This window comes from Poeciliopsis prolifica, unplaced genomic scaffold (genome assembly GCF_027474105.1).
Source record: "Poeciliopsis prolifica strain line A6 unplaced genomic scaffold, Auburn_PproV2 SCAFFOLD126, whole genome shotgun sequence".
Taxonomy (NCBI): Eukaryota; Metazoa; Chordata; class Actinopteri; order Cyprinodontiformes; family Poeciliidae; genus Poeciliopsis; species Poeciliopsis prolifica.
In genome coordinates this window covers 230,642-248,845 of record NW_026562501.1, presented here as the reverse complement: position 1 = coordinate 248,845, position 18,204 = coordinate 230,642, and the positions used below count along the sequence as shown (strand labels likewise).

The following is an 18,204-nucleotide window of genomic DNA, read 5'->3' as shown; positions in this document are numbered from 1 at the left end:
AACAATGAAAGGTTCCAAGAAAAACGCCACAGAAATGATGCTGAAGGTGAACGACGATCATCTGAGTTCAGCTGCTCGTCTTCAAACCCACCAGCTTCACTTCTATTCAACTGCTAAACACTGAAGACACATTTCTGCAGACGTCCTGAGTGGGATGTGGACAACGTCTCGTCTTTGAAATCATGAAGGTAAAACACAATCAGACGTTTCTGCAGAGAAACTGGAGACACGAGGAACGAGTCCAAAGAGGAAAACGACGTTTTACAAACACCAGAGAGGAAATGCAAGTTTCACAAAGTGGTTGAATAAATAACATGAAACAGTTCAGAAAAGCTGCAGACATTAGTGCATTGCTTTGGTGTGGTTGCTTCTTTACCCTTCATAGCATTGAACAACATTTCAAACATTCATCTTATGATGTCAGAGCATTTATTGACGAGCAGCAGGTCTGAGCCATCAATCGATTTTACTCATTAATCTCATTTCTGATTTCTGAAGATGTATTTTTTAGGATTATTTCCACTTTGCTCTCATCTGGTTCCCATAGAGACAGTCATGATTATATGAAAACTCCCACATAAATAATATAAAATGAGGAATGTTGAGCACCTGACGGTTTGATATAAGTTTACATATAATATTTAATAGACACATTTTTAACACATTAGCATGAAATTATTATTATTGGTAGTTTTACAGATGAGCAGATTTATTCACATCAGATCAGAACTATTGATTATTTCCTCATAAAGACTTTTTCTGGTAAAATTGTCTTTATTCTAATTTGATGATTATTTTCTAACATCAAAGGACAGAAGACTGACATAAAAGCTGCAGTTTGAAAACACTTTAAGAAACAACCAGTTCACATCAGGAGTCAGTTTCTCTCTGGGTTCTGCTGGGTTCTGCTGGGTCCTATCCGTCCTGATGGACTTGTCCTGGTATGAAAACCTCGTTGTCCAGTTCTGCTGCTGACGTCATGGGTGTGATGGTTTCCAGGGAAACCTCGTCCTCCAGCTGGACGGCCGGAAGCAGCAGCAGCCTGCGGCTCGGAGACCCGCTGGAGATGTTGGACTCCTCGTCGAACCGGGCGCTCATGTCCTCCAGGGGGTCATCCAAGGTCATGCTCAGGTTGCGGGGCCGCTGCTGCGGCTGCGCGGGAACCAGCGCCTCCTTGTGGAGGGTGGTGTCGTGGCGGTAGGAGACCAGCTCGTTGCTGAAGTTCACGGCTTCCACCGCGGTGTTGGCGCAGACGCGGTTGCAGCCCAGGATGGTGGCGAAGGCCCGGCGGAAGTCCGCGTTGAAGGCGTAGATGACCGGGTTGAGGGGAGGAGTTGGCCCAGCCGAACCACACGAACACGGTGAAGGTGGTGTCGCTGACGCACGGCGGGTCGCAGAACGGGACGGTGCAGTTCAGGACGAAGAAGGGCAGCCAGCAGAACACGAACACCCCCATGATGATGGACAGCGTCTTCAGAACCTTGGTTTCCTTCTTGAACGAAGACTTGAGCGACGCCTCGTCGGCGGCCCGGGCTGCTGCTGGTTCCGGGTCGCGCAGTGGTCCTGGTTCTGAGCCTGCTCCGCCGCCCTCCAGAGATGCGATTCTGCGGATTTGGGTCTGAGCGATCCGGTAGATCCGGGTGTAGGTGGCGATCATGATCAGAAACCGGGATGTAGAAGCTGATGAGGGAGGAGATGGCGTAGGTTCTGTTCAGGTTGGCCACGCAGCTCGTGGATGCCGAGGCGCTTCCGGTCAGGGTGGTGGAGTTGGTCCAGTTCCTGTCCAAGATGGCCGCCACTTCCTCCAGAGCCCGGTGCCAGTTCATCTGCACCGGGATCAGGGAGATGAGGATGGACAGCGTCCACGCCACGCCGATCATGACGAACGCCACGCGGTGCGTCATTTTCCGCTCGTACTTGAAGGGCTGGCGATGGCCCAGTACCGGTCCACGCTGATGATGCACAGGTTGAGGATGGAGGCCGTGGAGCACATGATGTCAAAGGTGATCCACACGTCGCAGAACCGTCCGAACAGCCAGCGGTCGGTCACCTCGGTCACGGCCTCCCACGGCATCACCAGCACGGCCACGAACAGGTCGGACACGGCCAGCGAGATCACGAAGAAGTTGGTGACTTTGGACCGCAGGTGGCGGAACCTGATGACGGCGGCGCAGACCAGCGTGTTCCCGAGCAGCGTGGACACGATGAGCAGGAAGAGGACGCAGCCAATCAGGACGCGCAGTCCGTTCCCGCTGACGCCTTCCTCCTCTCCCTCCTCTTCCTCACCGCCCATCCCGTCCAGTTCGGACAGAACTTGGGTGAAATTGCTCCACGCCGTGTAGTTTTCCATTTGCAGAACCAAATTCAACTCGCCTCAGATTGTCTCCCAGGATCAGAACCGGTTCGGTCCAAAGGAGGAGAGAGCAGCTGCTGAGTCGGCAGGTTCCGGTTCGAGGGCAGCCGGTCGGTTCCGTGTTTGGTGGACTCGACCCGCTCTGCGCTCTGTCCGCTGCAGGTAACAGACTCCTGTCCCCAGCGCTGCTGCAGCAGCTGCTGCAGCTGGCGCTGCTGCAGCATCATCCGCCTCCCTGCTGACGGAGCGCAGAGGATTTAATACAAACTATTTATTCATTAAAACCAAACATTTCATCTTGAAAATCTGTACATTCTTTTCAGGTTTTATTTTCAAATCACTTTTAATAAAAGAAAATATTAAAATCAACCAAAAACAAAATAAAAACAAATTCTGTTAATATTTTCACTGATTTAAATCAAATTGGATCCATTTTTCTTTATTTAATATCAGCGTTTTAATGCATTCATTTCATTTTGTTCATCCTGATTTTATTATGTCATTTATTTCTTTATTTTATTCCTCATTCTGTATGTTGCACTGCATCAGAATTTATTTCAAATTATTCATATTTCTATCCATAATCAATTTTTGTTTAAATTCTCAACAATCCGTCATAAATCGATCAGCTTATGAAAAAACATTTTTCTTTTCTGTTTTTGATACTCTGGAAAATGAGATGCTTGTGTTTTTTTATCATATTAATCTTTAATGTTGTTTTTTTGGATTTTCTCATGAATAAAGTTTTAACAGAATATTTTTTCAGCCTGTTTGTGATTATCAGTAAAATTGTTAACTAAACTATTAAACACACTGATTATTGATCTTTACATTCAATACATAGATTAGCTTCTGTTTGTTTTGTCTTAATATATTCGGAATATTAAAAGCAGGCGAGTCTTTTCATTCTACAGCGCCCTCTGCTGGCTGAATCCAGTTAACTCCGGGAAAGTTAAGAAACCTTTTGCTTCTGGTTATTATCATGTTCAGAAAAGAATTTTATTCTGCATGGTTTATGTATTTCATCTCCAGGTGTTTTGTGACATTTTCACCACTTCGTGGGAAAACCTGAAAGGGCCAGAATTATCTTTATAAATCAAATGATTATTTTAATAAGTTATTGGGTGAAAATATTAAATCACTGAATAATTCATTCAATAAATGAGTTTTATTTTTGGGGATTCTGTTGAATTTCTACATTTCCTACATGAATATTAAAGTTAAAAATGAGTCAAGTTGTTGAATTTTATTGTTTTGCTCTGAACATAAGCAGCAGAATTATTATTATTATTATTATTATTATATTATTATTATTATTATTATTATTATTATTATTATAAAAATGGTTGCTTTTGTAATCTGTGATGATGGATTTATCCACCAGATGGCGCCACTTTTCTTCTCGTCCGCCGTCAGAAAATAGATCATCATAAAATACAAGAACTTTAGAATATTTTTATTTTATTTAAGTTCATAAAAATGGTTTGATTTGATATTTTTGTGTTATTAAAGTTACTATGGTAACCAGTTAGATTGTAAACTTCTTTACCAAAGTTTAGTTTTCTTTGTTTATTAACAAACTGAAGATAAACTGTTTATATGATTCTCCCAAAACTTTGACTAAACCAAAACACCTTCATAGTTTGTTTGTAAACTATTTTACAGACGTTAAAACGTTACAAACGTTGGTAACGTGCTGAGAATATCAGATGTAATCATTCAGTTTGGGATATTTTCCTCCATCTGTCATCAGATTTTGTTTAGTTTTCAATCTCATGTCAGATAAAACTTGGAATCTGGTTTTGGAAATTATTCCAAATTTAAATTTAACTTTCTCAATGTTTTGCTATTTTGTGCTTTTTAACAGTTTCATTTATTTATTGCTTGAAAGACAATAAGAAAAACAATATTATGTATTTTTTCAGAGGTAGAATTCAGAGGAAAACAGCATCTCCGTTTGAGCAGCGCTTTGCTTCAGGAGGAATGAAATGAACCAGTTCAGAAAATGGAGTCAGACGGTGAATCGTTCACACCTGCCTGGTCTGAACCTGATCTGAATCTAGTCTGAATCTGGTCTGAATCTGGTCTGAATCTGGTCTGAATCTGGTCTGAATCTGGTCTGAACCTGCTCTGAATCTGGTCTGAATCTGGTCTGAATCTAGCCTGAATCTGGTCTGAATCTGGTCTGAACCTGGTCTGAATCTGGTCTGAATCTGGTCTGAACCTGGTCTGAATCTGGTCTGAACCTGGTCTGAATCTGGTCTGAATCTGGTCTGAATCTGGTCTGAACCTGCTCTGAATCTGGTCTGAACCTGCTCTGAATCTGCTCTGAATCTGGTCTGAATCTGGTCTGAATCTGGTCTGAATCTGGTCTGAATCTGGTCTGAATCTGGTCTGAATCTGGTCTGAACCTGGTGTTTCCTCTGCTGCAGTTTGCAGCCTCTGCTCTGCAGCGGCTGTTCACTGTTTGCTTGTTGAACGCTCGCGTGTGTCGGAGCACATCGCTTCCAGGTTAAGGCAGAGTCGTCTTTGACGCAAGCAGGTAGATTGAGCTGGACCGCCGCCCGTCTCCTCACCTGTAATTACACCTGGTGGCAGTTGTGACGTTGAGGTGAAGAGTTGAAACTTAATGACTGTTTTGGTTGAGCTGTTGGGGCGGGGAGCTGCATGGTGTGTCTGTGGAGGACTTCTTGTCTGCAAACAGTTGTAAGTTGCAGCTCTTGTCGATGCATGCACTAATGCATTTGTGAAATCAGGCAAATGGCTGTGAAGTGATGGAGAAGCGCTGCGTTTATTCTGCAGGCAAACAGCAGCGTGTGGTAAACAAAGCTCTGCGGTTTGGAGGGAGCGGCTCCGTCTTCCTGATCACAGTAAACCTGGTTCTGTCTCTCTAAACTCCACCGCTTTGTGAAACGGATCGCAGGATTTAACATGACGCCATGACTCACAGGTGAACTGGGTTTAATGGTTTCCACTGACTGATTCCTGACATTCTGGCTTCAGTTCCAAATAAAATCAAACATTTCTTTCCATCTGACTGTAAAAACTATTTCATTTCATTGCTTTATAGATCTCAGGCAACCAAACGTCAGTGAAACAGAAACAGCAGAAAACTCGACTCAGGTTATGATCACAAAGTCTTGAAGCTCAAATTCAGTTTTTTTTGTGCGTCACCTGAACGCCTCGCGCTGTGTTTGGGTTAAATCCTGCTCCTCCGGTTGGTCTTTTGGCGGTGGAGTCGTACGTGTGCCCACATCACCACCCACCACCACCATGCTTCCCTTCAAGATTTCAACTTTTTAAAACCTTTTCCTGACCTTTAACCTCTAATCAGCTAACTGAGGCCTGCAGACGAAGCTCGTCAGTTTTCTGATCTTCATGCTCTGACTTTAGTCTGAATGTTTTCATTGATCATTATTGGGAACTTTAACTTCTGTCTGTTTTCCTCAGTGAATAATTAATTCCTCAGAATGATGAACCTGAAGCTCCGGAGTCTGAAGACGCAGCAACAGAATCATCGACTGTTTGTGTCTGAATGTGATCAGAATCAGATGCTGCAGCGTGTTCGGTGGTCCGTCCCGATCCACTCGCTTTGTGTCTGGATTTAGAAACTTTTCCTCACAACAACACGGGATTTGGACCTCCAACCCGCTGCTGCAGTCCTGTGTGAAAAACAAACATCTGGCGGTGAGAACGGGCCGGTTTGTTGTGGAGCTCACAGGAACCACATTTACATCCTCTGTTTAGTAAATCTAAGAGCAAAAGTAAAGTCGACTTAATTACAGGGTTTTATTTTGAAAGATCTTGTTGAATAAGAGACGAACTTGAGGCAGGTCGGTGTTCAAAGTGACTGACCGACGGCTGGACCGGCGGCTGAACCGGCGCCTGGACCGGCGGCTGGACCGACGGCTGGACCGGCGGCTGAACCGGCGCCTGGACCGGCGGCTGGACCGGCGGCTGGACCGGCGGCTGGACCGGCGGCTGGACCGGCGCTGGACCGGCGCCTGGACCTGGTCAGGAACGACCCAGAGGATCCGGATCTCTACTGGTTTCTCAGCTATGTTGGTCTGACCTTCGGGTTCCAGGTTTTCCCTCCAGGATTCCAAAGGATCATCAGGATCTTTTTGAATCCTGATGATGTTCGTCAGTAAATCCGCTCTCCTCCATCCAGAAACTCAGTTTATCTCCCATGATTCCCTGAATCGCCGGCGACCCATCAGAGCAGGATTTAAGGATAAACATTGTCAGGTTTCAGAGAACAATGGCTGCATTGACAATAACTGGGAGACATGAAGCAGCCAGAGCCTCTGATTCTGCTGCGCAAAATAGTTTTAGATGTTTGAACCCAGTTTGGGTTTGGTTCTGTTCTGTCGAGGCATTTTCTCATTTCCTGTTTGGTATTCATCTCATTAAGTTCACTTTGTTTCTATCAAACTGCATCAGTGGCTCTTATTTTATTTATCGTGTGAAAAAAATTACACTTAAAATCTGACTTTAAAATAAAACATTAGATTTTGTTTCCTTTTCTAAGAACAGAAATTACAAATGTCAATCAATATTTTCAAAAAGTGACTTTAATTTCCATCATCAGTTTTGTGAGTTGAATATGAGAATAAAGTCGTAATATTAACAGATCACAGTGAAGAAGAAACTCCTGTTGCAGAAAACCTCTGCTTCACTAAAGCTTCTAAACGAGCCCACATCATCATCCCTCCACCACCGTGCTGGCAGGTGGAAGGTGACGGCCAACTTTAACCATTCCTACAGCATTTCCCTAACCTTTTCATGACCTTTAACCTTTACCCTGTCTGTAGGTTGGAGGCAGGCTAACCTACAGCTTCCTGCTCTGAATCTGCTGAGATTCTGACTCGTCTTCCTCTTGAGAATAATCTTCCTCTCTGCAGACTTCAGATAGTTTGAAGATGACCTTTGAACTCTTCCCAGGTTGATGGGCAGACATTTACTTCTCCTAGGTCAGCGCCGATATGTTTGCTGCACCTGCATCAAGTTTTTCCACTTTAGCTCTATTTTTGTTTGATAGGAACTGACACTGTTGAGGTTAGATTTAAAGAATTGCAGGAATTAGCAGGAGAAAAACGAAAGAAACACTCGTCTTTCTCAACTGTTTTTCTCTGCTGTCCTTTAGTGAAGCTGCAGATCACAAAGCAGGACTGACACCTGAACCCCTGACTGATTGCAGCGTTTGGGCAGAAAGCCTTTTAGATGCGACTGTGAACTCTGAGCAGCTCACACGTTCATAAATATTTACAGTGGGAGCAGACGGAAGCCATGTTGGGTCAGAGGAGGAGAGCAGAGATAAGCTCTGTTTAAAGAAGCAGGAAGATGAATCTGAAAGTATTCATAACCCTCCAGCATTCCTGCATTACTCTGCATTCATGTAAATGTTTCATCATGAGACAGAAAAGGTCGTGTTTAAAAATAAAATCGGAAAAATCTCCCAAAATTCCTGCAGAAGTGAATCTGAGTCCAGCTGCAGAGGTTCTGATTCTGGCCTCCCAGGTTCTCTACAGAACAATCAGCATCATGAATAAACAGCCAGATATTATGGGATGTTATATCAGTGATGTCCAAATTGTGGCCCGGGGCCATTTGTGGCTCTTGAACTGAGTTTGTTTGGCCCCTGAAGTTTAGACCAAATCTGGTCAACAAAATGGAAAATAACGGATGATCCCAAAATGTGAAAACTGTTTTCTTTTAATAAAGCAAAACTCCAAACCCTACTTTATGTTCTGGATGTTTATTGAGTTACAAATTTCATAAAAATGTTGATAAAACTGAAAAAAAAAAAAATCCAACAAAGTTATATTTGCATTCTTAATTTAGTGAAGTTTATGACCCGTTTTGCCAGTTTGACTTTTCCGGCTTCCCCGAGCGCAAAAGGTTTTGGACAACAGTGGTTTAAATGAAAACAGATTCGTGAGTTACAATGGCCCAGTCAAAGTCCAGGCCTAAATCCAGCTGAGAATGTGTGGCAAGACTTGAAAGCTGATGCTCCCAGATGTTCTCCGTTCTGACTGAGGTTGAAACGTGTTGAACTGATTCATCTGCAAAGGATAAAGAAATAATTCTGACTCTGGAGGAAGAATTCAGATGCATGCCACACTTCTGATAAACATTTATAGAAACATGTCACATTTTGTTTTCATTTCAAAATTAGTTTTTGACATAAAACTTGTTCTTTCATTTGTCCTGCGTGGACAGTGAGAGAACTTAAATACTCTTGGTCGTATTTTGACCCGGTTCGGGTCGAGGTTCCTCCTCTGATGAACAAACCTCAGAAAGACGATCCACTTCCTACCTGGTGGTCCAGGCTGCAGGTCGTTCCTGCGCTGCAGCAGCAGCAGCTGCAGGTCGTTCCTGCGCTGCAGCAGTAGCAGCAGCAGCAGCAGCAGCAGCAGCAGGAACGACAGTGGAAAAACAGTGGAAGGGTTAAAGAGACGGCGCTGGTCTTCCTCTGTTGTCTGACTAAAAGCTTCCAGCGGCTCTGACAGATCGAAGCTTTCAGATCACTTGGTGCTAATAGAGGAATATTTACGCGAACGGGAACAGGGAGAGTGTAACCTCAGGTCACTGCACTCAGCAACAACACTCACACAGACACACAGACGGCCAGCTCTGCTTTTACAGCAGGGACAGACGGATACACTGTAAAAAATGGCCGTCTGATCCAGTCATGCAAGCCTGCAGCAGGTCACCAGCAGGTCAGACGTGTTTTCAGACTTTCTGCACCGGGAGGCTTTGACTGAACCGATCCTTCTGGTTCCCCAATAAAACCTCCAAACTCCTCTAAGGGACAAACATCAACAGGAAAAATACAAAAACACTCTGGATTGGAGACAAATCTGGGCTCAAGTATCATCAAAGATACATTTCTGAACAGAAAGGCAGAAGAAACAGAGACTTGAGAAAAACTCAACACATTACAGCCACTAAACCCTGGAGAGATTATAATAATAACATATTAATAATATTTAATTTGGAAAACACTCAGAGACATTTTACAAAAATCAAGTAAAACTGTAAGAGAAATCCTGAAAGGGGAAAAATTGCACAAAACATGCAGAAAGTGTCTTTTAAAAAAACTTTTTACTTTTAAAGCTTCAATGTTTTCTAAAAAAAAATAATAATAAAATCAAGTTTCTGAGTGAAATTTGCTCCTTTTCCTCTTCAGCTGTAATCTGCATATATCTGGAAAGTGGGAGGAAGCCGGAGTACCCAGGGAGAACATGCTAACTGCTGTTAGTGGAGCTGCAGTCAGTTGTGTTTGGCTGGAGGTTCATGTTGAGGTGCATGTCCTAGTCAAAGGGCCGCGGCTGCATTCCTGTTCGGAGCTTTGACCCGGTTCTCCAGTCTGGACCCCGGGCCTGTGAATCCAAACACAGCGGGGTCACGACCTCGCCATGTTTGTTCGAGGTCGCGATAGGTGTCACAGCGGCGGCCATGACTGGCTCCGGAATGACAACAAGTTCAGTCGGAGCGTTTCCGCCTAATTTGTTGCTGTTTTTCTTTCCCAAAGCCGGAGCTTAGCCGACAGCGCAGGCCGTTTAACTCCATCAGTGTTCCGCTTTATTTTCGAGCCGCTGTTGTTCCCCTGAACCCAGACCGCGACCCGGTTCTGTTTGAACAGCCCTCCACGGGCTTTAAACTGTTATGATTGCATTTGATAATTCAGCAGCAAATCCCTGAAACAAAGAGTAGAGAGCGAACCAAACACGGAAGTTCACAGGTTGGCAAGGAGTCATTCTGCGACAGCTTGATGTTTCCACTTCAGCTAACAAACAACAGACTGCTTTAGCTTATGGTTGCATCACTTTAGGTTTCGATAAAGAAAACTGGTGCTAACCTGAGTAAATGCTGCAGGAACCAAAGCAGAAACTTACCTTCTGTGTTTTCAGCAGAGCTGCTCTGATTGGCTGCACCTGCGAAAGAGCAGCCAATCAGAAAAGCTGATTGGCTGCATGCTGGTGGCGCCATTAGCACTGCTAGCTAGCAGCCAGACATTAACCTGGGTTCCTGACTCTGCATGCAGGAAGGTCACAGCAGGAAGGTCACAGCAGGAAGGTCACAGGAGGAAGGTCAGCAGCTTCTCTGGACGTAAACACAAAACTCCTACATTTAACAATTAATCTTTGTAAAGTTAGAATATTAATCTGGTAACATCTCAAATTTAACAGCAGCTTTTTCCACTGTGGGAAGATTTTACAACATAAAATGTTTTTTTGGGCGCAGATCTAAATTGATTGATTGATTGATTGATTGATTGATTGATTGATTGATTGATTGATTGATTGATTGATTGATTGTCCCACCGTTCCAGATTCATATAGAAAGACTCGAGCCGGCCTGAAGTATAATCAAAGTAAACTGCTCCTCCTGCAAATCCCTGGATTTAATCCAAATATGCTTTTTGTTGATGAGAATGATATTACATTTGATTTGATGCTCTCAGCAGAGATAAATGTAGCAGATTTTAAATAGTTGTAACTTAAAATTTAAGTTTTAAAGAAATTCGCAAGTTTACGTTGGTAAAACTGCAAGATATTTAAGCCACTTTTCAAACAGCCACTGTCCAGTCAGAGCATAAAGAAACAGAATCTTACCAGGAATTGGCTTTGAGTTTCAGTAAGGAAAGTCGAGCAAATAAACAATTACATTTTGTTCCACAGACTGTAAATAACTACTAAATAGTAAAATTCTCATTTTGTTCTTTGGTCCAACAGTGACACCTATTGATTGATTTGTGCTTTTATTTTGAAGAGCGGTGGATTTTTCTTCGTGTGTTATGCGCTTCCTGTTTTGCTGACCACGAGTCAGCGTTAGATGCTTAAGAAAACCGATGACAATCTGTAAACTAGCGCCCTTGGAAAGCAGAATGAGGTCTGAGTGATAAATTGTGATAAAACAAGTTTATTTAGAAGTAGTAGGAACGGCAGTAGTTTATTGTTTATTAACGAAACTGTGTATGCTAACGAATTTGGACACAACGTATTTTTTGTATGTATGGACGTTTATGTTTATTTATACAAGTATTAAGCATGCCCAACAGTTATGTATCTTTTATTTTATTTTACAGTTTTCACGGTGTCTGACAAGGAAAGTGAAGATTAAACTGCACCCGTTTGGAACTCCCTGCGCCTGGCTGTTTATTCCGAGGCCGCTACAAACAGACAAAGTGAAATATCATCAATATGAGCGAGAATCATAGAAACTGGAGTTATGAGCTTCAACCAGGCTGAAGGATTGTGTGATATTAGAGACGTCGGTTCACCAGCAGACAGTTAAACTTCCTCTTCTGCTCTTCTGCTTCATTGAAACTATTTTCTGAACCTTCTGATTTTGTTTTCCTTCACATGAAAGAATCTTTTTCTGTTTGACTTTGGCCAAACGGCTGCACTGAGCCTGCAGCGTTTAAACTACAGAGTCTCAGTAAAACATGGTAAACTTGTATTGTCCAACTGACTCTGAGTGACTGTCAGTCTTTATAAAACAGTTATACCACAGGGTGAATAACCTGTTTGTACTCAAATAGTTTGAAGGATTAAATCCTGCAAAATACAAAGAAATAGAAGAAATGTAAAGCTTGAAAAGTGTTCAAGTGTTCCCCAGACCTGTTTTCTCATCCTGAAAAGTTTATATATTTTTTACCTTATATGAAAAAAGCAGATCAAATCAGCTACAGACGTACCAGTAGGGAAGAGACAGCAGATTTCTACAGCACAACCAAAACCTGAGCGAGATTTCTGCACAAACTGGAGGCTAAATTACATGATAAGACCCAACATCCAATTTAGGTCTAATCAGCTGAGTGCATCAATCTGTTAACCTCTCTGTTAAATTATATGTAGCTTGAAAACGTCTTCAAAACATTTGAAAAAACATTGAGGGAAGAGTATGCAGTAAGAGGTTTTATCAGAGAGAAAGAGTTTCAGACACTTAATGTTTCAGATGTGTCCATGTGTTTTGGTAGACACTCTTTCTTCTCTCTCAAAGGTTTTGAGGATGAATGAACCAACAATTTTACATTTTCATTGCTGTAAGTGGACCAAGCTACGGCCTCCTCAACATGTGTAAACCTGTTAGCATGTTCTAATGAGAAGTTCCAGCCAGAGCAGTTCACTAAGAGTTCAGTCAAACTCTGCCAGTGGCTTTGAGACCAGTTCAACCTGCTGGGCGAACCGGCTGCTCCGTCCCTCAGAGAAAACTTAGAAATACATGATGGTAGGTTTGTTGTATTCATCGGAATCTGCTTGCTAATTATATTATCACGGTAAAAAAGCTAATAATTAGCTGAAGAAGAACCTGATAATGGACTAGGACACCACTGGTTTATGCTAACGAGTGCTAACTATTTGTGGCTAGATTTTTGTTACTGTTAATATCTGAATGCATCTTTATTCAGTTCACCAAACAAACAATTTACATTTGTTGGCTCTCACTTCAAAATATTACTGGAGGGATTTGGTTATGAACAGAACAAAATGCAAACACTTTAAATATTTCAAAAATCAAACTTTATTCATTTGCAGTAATAGATCAGAACAGAAACATCCATCTAAAATCCAGTTAAGACAAATCAAACCATTTAGTTAAATGGGCAGAAGGAGAAATGAAAATATAAGCTTTTATAGAAAAATGTTATAAACAAGTCTCTAACATCAAATATCAAAAAATCTTTAATGCGATAATTTTTATACAAAAGAGCTTATTGGACACAAATAATTGCTGCTTCTTATAAAAGTAAGATATGAATGAAAGATTATCCTATTCTTAATTTCTTGTTTATGTGAAACTGGAACAAAGCAGGTTGGCCAGAAAATGAAAAAAGCATCTGGAATGACTTGTATTATGTCTGAAGGAAGTCAGAACCAAAGTGTTGATGAGAAAGAGAAACTGACACTTCACCATAACTAATCAGGAATGACATCATTACAACCTGCCAATCAGCACTGGTCCTTCAAATCAACATGGATGACTCCCACCCACTAACAGTTGCAACAATAACATTGTGTTGGTCAAAATGTTATGGCTGACCACTGTACAGTTCTACCTTAAGACATTTCCAAACCTCAATGTTTCCTCTGTAATTAGTTTAGCGACCCAAAAGGAGTCAAAGGCAAAGAAGTAGAAGAATATCTTAGATTTTCTTCAATGTGGTGTTATAGGAATGTGATGTGGTGTCATTATTGGCATTGTAGTTTGGAAGTGTAGTATAGTATGGGCGAGGTGTGGTGTAGAAGGGACGACTGTCATAGTAGGGAGTCGGTGTGGCGTAGTAGTAAGAACGTCTGCCAAAATATGGAGGTGGTGTGGCGTGGTAGTAAGAACGTCCGCCATAATATGGACGTCTGCCATAGTATGGAGTTGGTGTGGCATAGTAGTAAGAACGTCTGCCATAATATGTAGGTGGTGTGGCGTGGTAGTAGGAACGTCCGCCATAATATGTAGGTGGTGTGGCGTAGTAGTAGGAACGTCCGCCATAGTATGGAGTTGGTGTGGCGTGGTAGTATGGACGTCCGCCATAATATGGACCTCTGCCATAATATGGAGTCGGTGTGGCATGGTAGTAAGAACGTCTGCCATAATATGGAGGTGGTGTGGCATAGTAGTAAGAACGTCTGCCATAGTATGGAGTTGGTGTGGCATAGTAGTAAGAACGTCTGCCATAATATGGAGTCGGTGTGGCGTAGTAGTAGGAACGTCTGCCATAGTATGGAGGTGGTGTGGCATAGTAGTAAGAACGTCTGCCATAGTATGGAGGTGGTGTGGCATAGTAGTAAGAACGTCTGCCATAGTATGGAGGTGGTGTGGCATAGTAGTAAGAACGTCTGCCATAGTATGGAGTTGGTGTGGCATAGTAGTAAGAACGTCTGCCATAATATGGAGTTGGTGTGGCGTAGTAGTAGGAATGTCTGCCATAATATGTAGGTGGTGTGGCATAGTAGTAAGAACGTCTGCCATAGTATGGAGTCGGTGTGGCATAGTAGTAAGAACGTCTGCCATAGTATGGAGTTGGTGTGGCATGTAGTAAGAACGTCTGCCATAATATGGAGTCGGTGTGGCGTAGTAGTAGGAATGTCTGCCATAATATGTAGGTGGTGTGGCATGGTAGTAAGAACGTCTGCCATAATATGGAGTCGGTGTGGCGTAGTAGTAGGAACGTCTGCCATAATATGGAGGTGGTGTGGCGTAGTAGTAGGAACGTCTGCCATAGTATGGAGTTGGTGTGGCATAGTAGTAAGAACGTCTGCCATAATATGGAGTCGGTGTGGCGTAGTAGTAGGAACGTCTGCCATAATATGGACGTCCGCCATAATATGGACCTCTGCCATAATATGGAGTCGGTGTGGCATAGTAGTAAGAACGTCCGCCATAATATGGACCTCTGCCATAGTATGGAGTTGGTGTGGCATAGTAGTAAGAACGTCTGCCATAATATGGAGGTGGTGTGGCATGGTAGTAAGAACGTCTGCCATAATATGGAGGTGGTGTGGCATAGTAGTAAGAACGTCTGCCATAGTAGGGAGTCGGTGTGGCATAGTAGTAAGAACGTCTGCCATAGTATGGAGTTGGTGTGGCATAGTAGTAAGAACGTCTGCCATAATATGGAGTCGGTGTGGCGTAGTAGTAGGAATGTCTGCCATAATATGGAGTTGGTGTGGCGTAGTAGTAGGAACGTCTGCCATAATATGGACGTCCGCCATAATATGGACCTCTGCCATAATATGGAGGTGGTGTGGCATGGTAGTAAGAACGTCTGCCATAGTAGGGAGTCGGTGTGGCATAGTAGTAAGAACGTCTGCCATAGTATGGAGTTGGTGTGGCATAGTAGTAAGAACGTCTGCCATAATATGGAGTCGGTGTGGCGTAGTAGTAGGAATGTCTGCCATAATATGGAGTTGGTGTGGCGTAGTAGTAGGAACGTCTGCCATAATATGGACGTCCGCCATAATATGGACCTCTGCCATAATATGGAGTCGGTGTGGCATAGTAGTATGGACGTCTGCCATAATATGGAGGTGGTGTGGCGTGGTAGTAAGAACGTCTGCCATAGTATGGAGTTGGTGTGGCATAGTAGTATGGACGTCCGCCATAATATGGACGTCTGCCATAATATGGACGTCTGCTGTAATATGGACGTGGTGTGTAGTAAGGTTGTACTTCAGGTATTGTTGTTTCGGTCCACTCAAAGCTGGGTTCTTTCCCGTCCGTTTTAGTAGCTTCTAACTTTTGCTGTTGCCATAAATCGGATTGTAGTATCTGGACTTTTTCATTAAGATGCTGATTTACATCCTCAGAGTCCTTCAACTTAGCAGAAAGGAGAGAAGTATCTAAAAAGTCAAAAAATAAATTGGATTAATTTTGGATCCTTTTGACAGAGATAAAATACAAATACATTGGCTGTACATTGACTGTTGGCTTCATAACGGCCAATGAAGTACTTTGTACTTCAGGGTTTCGGAAGCCTTGAAAAGTCTTCAGAACACATGAGAATAACTGAATCTAATTTGATCTAATTTGATCTAATCTTACAGCTGGTGTTCGGAGTTTCAGGGAAGGCCTTGTTTTTGTCTCCATGTTAGAAAAGCAGTTGATCCCAGGAATGGATATTCTCAACGTTCAATGTTATTTTGAAACTTGAATCTTTATTGATGTGTATAATGATGGCATAATTTATACTTACAATAGATACGCAGACCAGTGATTGTTACCAGTATGACCCAGCAGATTGCCACTGTGGACAGACACCATTTGATGGAAGGATTTCTGCCTCCTAAGAGGAAAGTAATAGAAAATACTGAATGGTAATTACAGAACTATTTCCTTATGTGCTTTTTATTTTATGCTACAGTCTTTATTACAGATTTCAATACACTTATTATGTCTTTCCTCAAAATTCTACACACAAATACCTCATACTGGTATGAGTCTGTGCTGCCTGTGGTAAGTCCAGACTTTGAGCCGTTTATGGAGGAGAGGCTCTCCTATGGCTGCTCTATCGAACAGGCCTGATTGGTGGATTTCTGCAGAGATGTTTGACCTTCTGGAAGGTTCTCCTCTCTGCACAGAGGAATGTTGGTGCTCTGACAGATTGGCCATCGGGGTCTTTGTCACCTCGTTTCTCCCCCGATCTGTCTGTACAAACGGGAAGCTTTAGAAAGAGTCAGGGCTCCAGACTTGCTGCATTGAGCAATGATGGAGGCCGCTGAGCTCTGGACCTCAGAGCAGCAGAAATGTTTCTGGATCCTTCCCCAGATTTGTTCCTCAAGACAATCCTGCTTGAGGTCTACAAACAGTTCTTTCAAATTCATGCTTGATGTTTGACCTCTGACCTGAGGTAAACTGGGAGATCTTATGTAGACAGTTTGCCTTTCTAAATAAAGTCCAATCAGCTGAATTTACCACATCTAGACTCCACTGAAACTGTGGAAACTCAAGAATCAGTGAAAAACCTCAACTGTGTGTTTCATCAACAAACTTTCTTCTTTTATTATAATTTTAATAAATTTGCAGTTTACTTAGAACCTTTATTCAACATTTCTATCAAGATGTATTTGTGTGCAGAATATTGAAGAAAGATATTTATTCATTACAATTTGTAATATGGCTATAGTGTAAGACAATTTGAAAAAAGTAAGGACTGTGACACAACAATCATATATATATATATATATATATATATATATATATATATATATATATATATATATATATATATATATGATTGTTTTATGTAACAGTCTGTTAGTTAAAGCTGTGCTACAGCAGTGACAACGACCCTCACTTTGGATCCATTTGTTAGGATTTTTCTTGTTAGCACTTCTAATCAATGTCATAAAAGTAAAACCCTTCATAGAATAATTCATCAAATCTTACCTGTAGACAGGTAAACACGTCGAGTCTCAGTCAGCTCCATGGATTCTGTCTTCATGTTGAACGGAGATCAGTGTCTTTGCAGACAGAGGATGAAACTAAAGAGAGAAGTTCTCCATGAGAACCATCTGCGTTGTGGTCTTTCAAACCTTCCTGTTCTGTTTTAAGAAGCTGTTGCTCAGTTTTTAACCACAGCCTATTGGTTAAGATCCTGCTGCTCAGCAAACTGCTGCAACAAGCAAAACAGTAAAAACCCCTGATAATGAAATAGTTATGGATGAATGAGTCTGGAAATAAGATTATTTTCATTTCCCATTTCACATGTTCAGTCTCATTAATAAAACATGTTTAAAATCAAATGATTAAACATCCCAGTACACAACTCTCTCCCTTTATGGGTTATTCATCAAGATGAAGACATTTGGTTTTGACCAGGACTGAAACAAAGATGTGCAGCAGCTGCAAGGCCCAACAGGAGGTTCTGGGTGCAGCAGATGGTCCAACTTCTGTCAGAACCGACCAACACAGAACATAGAGAAACATGAACTATTTCAATAAAGTATTATTTTTATGAATCCAGGAGATGAAAAACATTCTCCTCCTGCAGAAGCATCGGCGTTTAGATCATTTCACAACCTGCAGGTTACATTTTAGAATATTTCTGACACATTCAGGTATTTTTCTTTTAACAATTCCTTTATTGCTCCAAACAGAGGAAAAGGCAGAAAATCACGTAGCAAATAGAATAAATAACAGTGAATGAATAATAAAATACATGACAGTCAACATAAATGCCAACATGGAAGTCAACATGAACTTATTAAAATGTTGTTCTCTGGTCCAAAGGAACAAGCAACTGGGTCGGTTAATACAAAAATTTAAAAAATGTGCAGCTTACTAAATCTTATTAGAAGCTTACTGGAAAGTAACCAGTAAAAACCTGGAAAGTTAAATTCCCA

At 42.1% G+C, this 18,204-nt stretch overlaps 2 pseudogenes; both read right to left on the bottom strand.

Moving 5' to 3' along the window:
- Positions 1–910: 910 nt before the first annotated feature.
- LOC129355190 (D(1)-like dopamine receptor) lies at positions 911–2,350 on the bottom strand (annotated as a pseudogene).
- A 10,518-nt stretch (positions 2,351–12,868) lies between these two features.
- On the bottom strand, positions 12,869–17,365 carry LOC129355187 (uncharacterized; annotated as a pseudogene).
- Between the last annotated feature and the right edge of the window lie 839 nt (positions 17,366–18,204).